Raw genomic sequence first — 12,383 nt, 5'->3', positions numbered from 1 at the left:
GGGTTTCTTAACCTGGGGTTTGTGAACTTACGTTTAAAAAACAAAATTTTTGATAACTGTTTTTCAGTGTAACTGGTATCATTTGTAATGCTGAGTATTTTATGTTATACATTTTAAAACATTATTCATTACATTTTAAAACATTATTCAAAGAAGAGGGTCCAAGGCCTTCATCAGCTTGCCAAAGGGGTTCATGGAACAAAAAAGTTAAGTCCCTGAGACCTAAGCCAAGATCAAATTTGCCACTGCCATGTTTAAAAGTATCAATTACTGAGGGGGGACAGGAGTCTAGGGGAAAGAGGGCAACTACACCACCCTTTTTAAACCTAATAGAATCGCTGAAAAAGAGGGAAGAAAGAGGTAAGGTCCATACACCAAGACCCCCTCTATGGAAATAGGAAATTGCATTGAGTCTTTTGAGAAAAAAAGCCCACAATACCCAATAACCAATACCCAAGGTATAAAGTGCCCTGAGACACCCTTCCCTGACCCCTTCAATTAACTCACCTGAATCCAGCAAAAACTGCCTTATGTGTTTTCTTTTCTGCAATCTTTTCAGGTCTGGAGGGGAGAAAAAAGGACTCACAGGCCTTGGCAAATTTGCTTTGTCTTCCGTGCTTGAAATATCTCCTTAAAATGTATGTTCCCACCTCAAAACTTTGAAGGGTGCCCCTTACTTGTCAACTGGAATAGAGCACTCCTGGCAGATAACATGCATTTCCAGCAATTCTTTCTCTCCCTCCTTTTGCCAAAAGGTAGATATCAACTGTGGCTTATGGAAGGGTACACTGTCCCCCACCTCCCCTTTTCAACTCGCTCTGACCTCCACATTAGCACCAAAGGGAAGATTCACCCTCCCTCTCACCACCCCCACCTCTTTCCAACCTTCGCCACACTATTACAGATGTAAATTTTTCAGTCAAGGAAGAAATAAATTTTTGATATTCTGCTGATCTCTAATTCCACCGATCACACCATTCCACGGCAAGGATCCCTGTTATTGCATAATTTATACTACATTCATCTAAAAGCATTAAAAAATAATTACGAAGAACTAAGACAATGAGAAGCCCGAGAATCTTTTCTCTAGAAAATACTTAATTATTCGTCCCTCTTCCCACCCCTTTCTCCTCTCTTATAAAGGTATGAAAAACTAATCTTTCCCCTTCATTTAATCACAACCCTCCCCCCCCGCCGCCCCACCCCTTTATTTATGGGCTGCTACCCCTTCCCCCATTCCGACCTCTTTGTGCACGGAAGGCATCACCCGGCATCTCCCAGAAGCTGCATCCCTCTTTGTAAAAATTCCCTTTCCCAGGTCCCTCGCTTTCTAGTCCCAGGGCTCACTAGAAGCAGCCATGTGTATTAAATGGGTGGGGGTAGGGGGGGTCACCCTGGGTCTCTCTCTTCTGTGCTTTCGTTTAGCAGAGGCTCCCCAGGGAGAATGTAGTTCTTTCCCGCCGCCAACCAGTCCCCCTTCCCCAGCACGCCATCACTCCCCTCCCTTCCCTCCCCTCCTCTTTCCTCTTGCCATGCCCTGGCCCCTGGCCCGAGGCCACGTACTGGGAGCCTAGTGCGGAAGGAAGCCCTGACGGGGGGGGGGGGGGGGGAAGCCTCCTCCACTTACCACTCTGCAGAGGCTCGTAGTTTGTCTCCACTACCTTGCTGTCAAACCCACGCCAAGAACAGCGGCGGAGTTGCAGCAGAAGCAACTCAGGGGCCTCAATGGCTTTGCAGCCGCGGCCTCGCTGGGCACTGAAGGCTGTGCAGGCGGAGACGGCGGCGGTGAGATGCTGCTGTAGCTGCTGCCACCGCCTCTGACTGCATCATCCCCAGTCCCGCCGCCGCCGCCGCAGCCTCCACGCTGCCTGCTCAGCTGCTGCCTCTCGCTGATCTCTCGCAGTCTGTCCGTCCTGTCCCCACCCCCGGCGGCACCCTCGGGGGTCGGGCTCCTAATGGGCCCTAGCTCCCTCCCACCGCCCCCAGAGGCGGCCCGGAGAGCCCGAGGGAGTAAGGGAGGGGCTGGCCGTAGCAGCCGAGAGCTAGACTTGCTGTCCGAACTCTGGCCTCCCTAGCTTCCAGGCTTGGGCCTGGGCGCACCAGCCCAGCTCAACACCGGCTTCAAAGCTGGGCTGAGCTCTGGGCTGCAAGTGCGCCCACTTCTGCCGATTCCTGTGGTCAAGGGGGCCCACGTTACAGCCCCAAACTCCTCCCCAAGCAGGAGCTAGGGGAGAGGGACACAAACCAACAGAGAAAGAAAAAACATTTTTTATACATTTATTTATGGGGGTGTGGAGGTGTGGGGGTGGGGGTGGTGGTCCTAGTCGGGTTGTCACTGAGAAGACTTTAAAAAAAAAGGAAGAAATTGTCACAAAGTTTCAGCTTAGGCCTGGATTGGAGGGATTTCAAAGAGGCGCAGCTCAGTTTTCACTCCTCCCTCCTCCTCCTTTCTCTTCCTCTCTTCCTCTTCTTTCTGTTCAACAGGATAAACGATCAGATTTGCAGGATCTGAGCTCAGGACACACGAAAAACAGAATTCCTGCAGTTTCAGGGAGGGTTAGTGTTTCAGAGGCTAAACCATAAAGGAAGCTGGAAGTGAAGGTGCGGCGTAACTTCGGTGTACTTATTCTTTCGTAAGGATTTCATTGACTATTAGAGCTGTAAGGTACTTTGGGTTCAACAGCTTCATTTTACAGATGAAGAAACCGAGGATCCCTTCCTTTCTTCCCCGGAAGCTTAAATGACTTGCCCAAAGCCACTCAGCCAGCTGGTGGATGATTTTTTTTTTTTTTTTTGACAGGAGAAAAGTGAGAAATAACACTTGAGAATGACTGTTTCATCTTTATTAAATGAGCATGATGAATTTACGTTTTAGGACAAATAAAAGTCATAGTTCTTTTCCTTTACACTCTAAGAATTTTAAAGGACCGGCATGTTTTTTTTCAGTTTGTTGTTGTTGTTGCTGTTTTAAAAAAATGTTCCATTTCCTCTTTTGTATAAGTGGGCAGAGAAAAAAAAGGTTAGTTCGCCTGTTAACTTGAGGGGAAAAAAAATAATAATTTTAAACCCACGAGAGGCATTATGGTGTACTAGAGAAAGAGGGCCTTGAATTCTGGAAGACGTTTCTTCTAGTCCTATATTTGGCTCACAATGACTTTGTGACCAACTCTCAAGGCCCCCAAAGCAACCCTCTAATGCTGTAAATTGCAAAGCAATTTTCAGTCGCCATTGCTACTGAGAGTTTCTTCACCAAGAATTTACCTCCGAAGTTAAAACATTGGTCCTGACACACACAAAACACCAAACAAAACTTTAACGATAAAAGAAAAAGTTTCAATAATAGGAATATATTCCCTCAAGTCTTCTCTAGGGCTAGAAGTAACTTGAGTTGGTAATTCCGAGGAGAGGCTAAATTAAGCAACCTTAAGAGAAACCAAGCAAAGGATCATAGATCTACTGTTGAAAGAGACTTCAGGCATCTAGTCCAACTCTCTAATTTTACAAATGAAGAAATTGAGACTCATAGAGGCTTAAATAAGTGACTTGCCCAAGGTCACACAAAGTTTGCATTTGACCTCAGGTCCTATGATTTCAAGTTTAAAAGGCCTTATGTTATGTAATACGATATATAATAATTATAATTATAAACAATAAGTTACAGCAATTAATAGCCTCACCCCTCCTACTTTTCTAAGCTTCTTACACGCTATTCCAAGCCACAGGTATTTTGATTCAGTGACAACGGCCTCCTTGCTGTTTTTTTTTTAACTTTCTTTAAATTTATGGGATAAAGCAAGCATTTTCATAACATAATATAATAAAAAAAGATGATTGCACATGAAACTGCAAATCTATTATAAACTTGTTATTCCTTTTAAATATACAACAAAGCTATCATGTAAATTTTTTTCTTTCCCCTCCCCCATGGCCACCATTAGACACAAATAGGTATGTATTTGTAAAATTATTCTATACGTGCTTCTATTTATCAGCTCTTTCTCTGGATGCAGATAGTGTCTTTCTTCATATGTCCTTTATAGTTAATTTGGGTATTTATATTAGCCAAAATAATTTATTCACTCAAAGTTATTCTTAAAGCCATATTGCTTACAAGGATTGAAGACAATTCCAAAAGACTCATGATGGAAAATGTTATCTACATCCAGAGAAAGAACTATGGAGTTTGAATGCAGATTAAAGCATACTATTTTCTCTCTTTTTTTTTCTTTTTGTTTTTCCTTTCTCATGGTTTTTCCCTTTGGTTCTAATTCTTCCTTACAACATGACTAATGTGGAAATATGTTTAATATGATTGTACATGTATAGCCTATATCAGATTGCACACCATCTTGGGGAGGGAGAAGAGAAGAGGGGAGAAAATTTAGAACTCAAAATCTTATAGAAGTGAATGTTGAAAACTAAAAACAAATAAATAATGAAAAGAAAAAGAAAATATTGTTACTACAAACAATGTTCTCTTTCACTATTTCACTCTTTATTATTTTGTGCAAGTCTCCATGTTTTTCTGAGATCATTGAGTTCATCATTTCTTATAGCACAGTAGCATTCCATCACAGTCATATACAACTTGTTCACCAATTCCCCAGTTGACAGGCATCCTCAAAATTTCCAGTTGATATAAACATTTTAGAACATACAGGTTCTTTTCCTTTTTCTCTAATCATCTTTGGAAATAGACCAAGTAGTGATATTGCTGGATCAAAAAGTACAGGTGGTTTAATAGCTCTTAAGGCATAATTCCAGAGTGCTCTCCTAAATGGTTGGATTGGTTTACAATTTCACCAATAATGAATGTGTCCCAATTTTTCCACATCCTTTCCAACATTTATCATTTTCTCCATCTATCATTTTAGTCAATCTGGTAGGTATAAAATGATCTCAAGGTTGTTTTGATTTGCATTTCTCTAATCAATAATGATTTAGAGCAGTTTTTCATATGACCTAAATTGTTTTGATTTCTTCATTGGAAAACTGCCTGTTCATATCCTTTGACCATTTATCAATCGGGGAACGACTTGTATTTTTGCAGACTTGACAGAGTTCTAATAATGTTACATTCCATCTCTCTGATCAGGACATTTTTCACTGGCTCTCTCCCATTCCTGGAATGTTCTTTCTCCTCATCTGGGCCTTCTAGCTTCTCTGGCTTCCTTAAAATCCCAACTTCTACAGGAAGTCTTTCCTGACCTCTCTTAATTCTACTCCCTTCTGTCTTTTAATGATTCCATATTTATCCTGTATATAACTTGTTTGTACATGTTTGTTTGTTGCGGATCTCTCCCATTAGATTGTGAGCTCTTTGAGGGTAGGCACTGTCTTTTGCTTCCTTTTGTATCCTCCAGTTTTAACATAGTGCTTGGCACACACTAAGTGTTTAATAAATGTTTATTGACTGTTTTAGAGATGAGCAGAAGTAACTCTAAGCCTATTATTAAACTAATTGGGGTCATCACATCCAGAAGCTGTTAGTGGAGAGAGGGGATATGATAAAGGAAAGGCAGAGGCAACCATTAGTATGTGCCTGGGGCATTTGCCAGCTTAGAACATTATGCAACTTAACAACAATTAAGCCTTTTAAAATTTCTCTCTTCATCTTTTAAATCAGAGGTTCTTAACCTCTTTTATGTCATGGACCTCTTATGCAATCTGGTGAAGCCTATGGACTCCTTCTCAGAATAATGTTTTTAAATGCCTAAAATAAAATACTTGGGATCACAAAGGAAGCCAATTATATCGAAATAAGTAATCAAAGTATTTAAACAACAACATTAACAAGTTAATGCACCTCAGGTTAAGAGCTTCTCAATATGATGCTGTCTTTTCATGCTAGTAATGGGCTTTTTTTTTTTAATCCTCCAACTGCACATCAAGGGGCAGGAAGGTTCCTTATGGCTTAGCCAGAGGTGTAAGTAATGAGGACTTTCTAAAAAAACAAGAGAACTTAAACTGTCATTTCATGGTGGATGGTGGGCCTCCAGTCATGAACTGATTTCTTGTGTTCTATAATTCCCATATACGAACTAAGTCTTATAATTACTTCTTAGCTATGCTAGATTTTAAAGAGAATTTGGAAAAGACTTGCAGAGGGTTAATAATGATGATGATGATGATGATGATGATGATGATAGAAACTAGCATTTAAATATCATTTTATGGTTTGCAAAGCACTTTATAAATATCCCATTTTCAGGATAACCCTGAGAGGTAGGTGCTATTATTATCCTCATCTTTACAGATGAAAAAACTGAGGTAGGCAGATGTTAAATGATTTGCCTAGGGCCGCAGACCAAATTAGAACTCAAGTCTTTCTGACTTCAGGTCTAGGAAGCTATCAACATTGAGCCCACTACAGCATAAGGATGCGGGATTTCTTAGATGACTGATATGAACCAGATACTAGAAACAAAACAATTTATGGAGAGTCAACTATATAAAAATTTTTCCTAATTTAGACCTCAGCTTTGGGCCTCAATCTGCTAGTAATTAATCTGCTATAGGATGGGGAGTCACAACCTCTTTGGGTCTCAGTTTCTAATCTATAAAAATTGAGTGTGAAATTAGATGATCTTGAAGGTTCTTTGCAGCTCTATTAAGGGCATTATGCTATAGATAACTTCAGATAACTAAGACCTTCCCATTTGTGAGATATATCTTTAATTTGAGATTTTTACCAAAGGAATAATGCATGTAAAAAGCACTTTTTGTTGTTGTTGTTCAGCCTTTTTTTTCAGTCCTTCCCAACTCTCTGTGATCCCATTTGGGGTTTTCTTGGCAAATATATTGGAGTGGTTTGCCATTTCTTTCTCCAGATCATTTTACAAATGGAGAAACTGAGGCAAATGGGGTAAAGTGGCTTGCTCGGGGTCGCACAGCAAGTGTCTGAGGCCAAATTTGAACTCAGGAAGATGAGACTTCATAACTTCAGGCCCTGAACTCTATCCACTATGCCACCTAGGTGCCTAAAAAGCACTTTGCCAACCTGAAAGCATTGTATCACTGTATATCAACGTATTTCATCTCCCATGGGTTCAGTTATCATTGATATGGTGATGATTTGAAAATCTGTACATCCAGTCCTAAGCTCTCTTCTGAGCTTCAATCCCACATGTCCAACTAGCTACTAATTTCGGTAGATTGAATTACTAATTACTCCTGTATTGGAGGAACGTCAAACTCAACTTGTCCAGAATTAAACTAATTATCTTTGCCCCCCAAACCCTCCCTCTTCTGAACCTCCCGAATGTTGACAAGAGCCAGACCCTCCTTGTTTCTGAGGTTGGCAGTCTTGGAGTCCTTCTCAACTCTAACTTACTCCAGAGATCCAATCAGAAATTTTCATTTCTGCCTTAACGTTACTTCTGTATGTTCCCTTCCCTCTATTCACACAGGTACCATCCTAGTTCAGGTTCTGTTATCTCTTGCCTAGACTATTGAAATGCCTTCATCCTTGGTCCTCCTGGCTCAAGGATCTCCCCATTGCAATTCTACATCTACACAGCTGCCCAAGTGATTTTCCTAAAGCATCAGTCTGACTATATCACCCTCCTGCTGAAGAGGCTCTTTATTATCTCTACAAATAAATATAAAGTCCTATTTTTGGCATTGAAAGCTCATTACATTCCCTTCCTACCTTTGTATTCTTTTCATACTTTTATGTTCCTTCCTGCATTGTAGAGTTCATTGATACTAACTGATTTGCTCTTCTTTCCACAAGACACTCCATCTCCTATCTCAATAGTGTCTTTGCACTGGTTGTCCCCCATGCCTGAAATCTTTTTCCTTCTTGCTTTTAGCTCATGACATCCTTGGCTTCTTTTCATTCTCTGCTCAAATGCCCCATGCTACAAGAGGCCTTTCCAGTCTGCCCGGTACTTGAGCTTTCCCCTTTAAGGTTACATTCCTTATACTTCTTTATATATCTTGTATGTACTTATTTATTTATGTGTGGTCTCTCCGATTATTAAGTGTGCTCTTTTAGGGTAGGGACTGTTTGTATCCTCAGCATTATGTACCAGTCTCTGGTATATAATAAGCACTTAATACATGCTTCTATGTGCATATACACACACATACACATGCACACACACACACACACACACACACATATATATGAATGTTTTTTCCAATTACATGTAAAGGCAATTTTTAAACATTTTAAAAAAATTTTGAGTTCCAAATTCTCTCTCTCCCTTCCTCCCCTCCTCCCTCCCCAAGATAGCAAGCAATTTGATAAAGGTTATCATGCAATATCATGCAAAGGTTTACATGCAATCATGTAAAACATATTTCTATATTAATAATGTTGTGAAAGAAAACACAGACCAACCCCCCCCCCAACAAAGATAAAATGAAAAGTAGTATACTTTGATCTGCATTCAGACTTCATCAGTTCTTTCAGCAGGAGGTGGATAGCATTTTTCATTGTTAGTCCTTTGGAATTTTCTAGGATCATTGTATTGCTGAGAACAGCAAGAAGTCATTCATAGTTGATCATCAAACAATATTGCTGTTACTATGTACAATGTTTTTCTGGTTCTGCTCACTTCACTCTGTATCAGTTCATGTAAGTTGTGCCGGGTTTTTCTGAGAGCATACTGTTCATCATTTCCTATAGCACAATAGTATTTCATCATAATCATACATCACTTGTTCAGCCATTCCCTAATTGATGGGCATCTGCTAAGTTTTTAATTCTTTACCATCACAAAAAGAACTGCTATAAATATTTTTGTACAAATAGTTGCTTTTCTTTCTTCTTATAAAAAAAAATCTCTTTGGGATACAGGTCAAAGGGTTTGCACAGTTTTGTAGCCCTTTGGGTATAGTTCCAGAATACTTGGCATATTCTCCAAAACTCCACTAACAATGCATGAGTGTCTTTATTTTTCCACATCTCCTCCAGCGCTTGTCATTTTCTTTTTCTGTCATGTGAGCCACTCTGATAGGTGTGAGGTCGCACCTCAGAGTTGATTTAATTTGCATTTCTCCAATTATTACTGAGAATATTTTATTTCTTTTGACTATTGACAGTTTCAATTTCTTCTTCTTCTGAAAACTGCCTATTCATATCTTTTGACCATTTATCAATTAGGGAATGACATGTATTCTTATAAATTTGACTCAGTTCTCTATATAGTTGAGAAATGAGACCTTTATCGGAGACACTTGCTGTTAAATTTTCCACCAGCTTTGTTTTCCTTTTTTTTTGGCAATTGGGGTTAAGTGACTTGCCCAGGGTAACACAGCTAGTAAGTGTCAAGTGTTTGGTCTGAGGCCAGGTTTGAACTCAGGTCCTCCTGACTTCAGGGTCGGTGCTCCATTCACTGCGTCACCTAGTTGCCCCCTTCTGTTTTTCTTCTAACCTTGGCTGCATTAGTTTTGTTTGTGCAAAAATGTTTAGATGTAATATAATCAAAATTATGTGGTTTACATCTCACAATGCTCTCTATCTCTCATTTGGTCACAAATCCTTCCTTTATGTATAGATCTGACAGGTAAATGATTTCATGTTCTCTTGATTTGCTTATGATATCACCCTTTATGTTTAAATCATGTGCCCATTTTTACTTTTTCTGGGTATACAGTGTGAGATGTTAGTCTATATTTACTTTCTGTCAAACTGCTTTCTAGTTTTCCTAGCAGTTTTTGTCAAATAGTGAGTTTTTGTCCCAAATTCTTGTATCTTTGTATTTACCAAACACTAGATTACTACAGTTATTTACTACTATATATTGTCTATCTAATCTATTCCACTGATCTATCACTCTGGGCAGAACCAGATTTTTTTTTTTTTGGATGATTATCACTTTATAATACAGTTTGAGATCTGACATGTCAAGACCACCTTCTTTTGATTTTTTTTCCTTTAATTCCCTTGATATTCCTGACCTTTTGTTTTTCCAGATGAATTTTCTTATTATTTTTTCTAGCTTTATAAAGTACCTTTTTGGTAATTTCATTGGTATAGAACTGAATAAGTAAATTCATTTAGGTAAGATTGTCATTTTTATTATATTGGCTGAACCTACCCATGAGCAATTAATATTTTTTAATTATTTAATTAATTTTAATTATTTTTTTTCAATTGCTCAGATCTGACTTGAGAGTAAGAATCAAATGTTGCCCATTACACCCTCCCCCCATCCACTTTGAAAGCTCCTTCATGCCTGTTCATGTTAATTTACCCTATTTTACCCCTCCCTTCCTCCTTCTCCCAATGCATCCCCTTTTCTTGCCCTTTAATTTAATTTTTTAATGTCATCCCATTATAGTCAACATATACCTATGCCCTCTGTCTATGTATACACCTTCTAACTGCCCTAATAAAGAAAAAAAGTTCTCAGGAGGTACAAATATCTACTTTCCACGTAGGATGTAAACAGTTTAGCTTTATTTAATCTTTTATGATTTCTCTTTTCTGTTTATTTCTTTATGCTTCTTTTTGAATTATGTTTGAATGTCAAAATTTCTATTCAGCTCTGGTCTTTTCATCAGGAATGCTTGCAAGTCCTCAATTTCATTAAATATCTATTTTTCCCCATGAAGGATTATACTCAATTTTTGTGAATAGATGATTCTTGGTTATAATCCTCCTTTGCCTTCAGGAATATCATATTCCAAGTCTGCCAATCCTTTAATGTAGAAGCTGCTAAATCTTGAGCTATCTTGACTGTGGTTGTATAATATTTAAATTATTTCTTTCTGGTTGCTTGCAATACAGGAGCTCTGAAATTTGGCTATGATATTGCTGGGAATTTTCATTTTGGGATCTCTTCCAGGAGGTGATAGGTAGAGTATTTCCATTTCTATTTACCCTCTGGTTCTAGAATATCAGGGCAGTTTTCCTTGATAATTTATTGAAAGGTGATGTTTAGACTCTTTTTTTGATCATGGCTTTCAGGTACCAAAAATTCTTAAATTATCTCTCCTTGATCTATTTTCCAGGTCAGTTGTATTTCAGATGAGATATTTCACATTTTCTTCTATTTTTTCATTCTTTTGATCTTGTTTTATTGTTTCTTGATGTCTCATTAGCTTCTAATTGCCTAATTCTAACTTTCAATGAATTTTCTTCAGTGAATTTTTGTACCTCTTTTTTCCATTTGGATAATTCTGTTTTTTAAAAAGTCTTTCTCAGGGCAGCTAGGTGGCGCAGTGGATAGAGCACTGGCCCTGAAGTCAGGAGGACCTGAGTTCAAATCCAGCCTCAGACCAAACACCTGACACTTACTAGCTGTGTGACCCTGGTCAAGTCACTTAACCCCAATTGCCTAAAAAACAAACAAACAAAAAGTTTTTCTCTTCAGTGGATTTTTGTGTCTCTTTTAATATTTGACCTAATCTGTTTTTTTAAGGTGTTATTTTTTTTTTAGTATTTTTTGTGCACCTCCTTTATCAAGCTGTTGACTCTTTCTTATATCACTTTTATTTCTTTTCCCTATTTTTCCTCTGTTTCTCTTATTTGACTTTTTAGACTTTTTTTATTAATTTATTTTGATTTATCAACAATCACTTCCATAAGCTTTTGAGTTTTAAATTTTTCTCCCCCTCCCTCCCCAAAATGGCACTCAACCTGATATAGGCTATACATATACATTCCTATTAAACATATTTTCACATTAGTGATGTTGTAAGTAAGAATTGGAACCAATAGGAGGAGCCACCAGAAAGAGGAAACAAAACACAACAGAAGAAAAAAGTAGCAAATAGTATGCTTTGATCTGCATTCAAACTCCATAGTTCTTTCTTCTTTGTGGACAGCATTTTCCAACACAAGGCCTTTGGAGATGTCTTAGATCCTTGTATTGCTGAGAAGGGTTAAGTTTATCAATATTAGCCATCATACAACGTGGCTGTTACTGTGTACAACGTTCTCCTTGTTCTGCTCACTTCACTCAGCATCAGACCATACAAGTCTTTCCAGGTTTTCTGAAGTCAACCTGTTCATCATTTCTTATAGCACAATAGTATTCCATTATATTCATATACCACAGCTTGTTCAGCCATTCCCCAACTGATGGGCATCCCCTCAATTTCCAATTCTTTGCCACCACAAAAAGAACTACTATAAATATTTTTGTACATGTAGGTCCTTTTCCTGTTTTTATGATCTCTTTGGGATATAGGCCTAGAAGTGCTATTGCTGGGTCAAAGGGTATGCACATTTTTATAGCCCTTTGGGCAGAGTTCTAAATTGTTCTCTTATTTGATTTTTAGAATACTTTTTGAGCTCTTTCAAGGCCTGAGACCAATTTACATCTTACTTTGAGGCTTTGCATATAGCTGCTTTGATCTCATTGTCTTCTTCTGAGTTTGTGTTTTGATCTTTCTTGTCACCAAAATAACTTTCTATGGTCAGGTTT

The 12,383-nt window shown here is 38.6% G+C and overlaps 1 protein-coding gene across 2 annotated transcripts in view; it reads right to left on the bottom strand.

Annotated features, from left to right (window-relative positions):
* Nucleotides 1-1,485, bottom strand: part of CHST10 (carbohydrate sulfotransferase 10) — a 49,981-nt gene extending 48,496 nt beyond the window's left edge. For both annotated transcript variants that reach the window (XM_027842573.1, XM_027842572.1), the window contains exons 1-2: nucleotides 1,244-1,485; nucleotides 508-561 (exon numbers count right to left, since the gene is read on the bottom strand). The gene's annotated coding sequence lies outside the window, so the exon portion shown is untranslated. The remainder of the gene's footprint in view (nucleotides 1-507; nucleotides 562-1,243) is intronic.
* Nucleotides 1,486-12,383: the final 10,898 nt, after the last annotated feature.

Source organism: Vombatus ursinus, unplaced genomic scaffold (assembly GCF_900497805.2).
Source record: "Vombatus ursinus unplaced genomic scaffold, bare-nosed wombat genome assembly UNPS02014877.1, whole genome shotgun sequence".
Taxonomy (NCBI): Eukaryota; Metazoa; Chordata; class Mammalia; order Diprotodontia; family Vombatidae; genus Vombatus; species Vombatus ursinus.
Note: the sequence above shows the minus strand (reverse complement) of the source record. Positions and strands in the feature narration are given on the sequence as shown.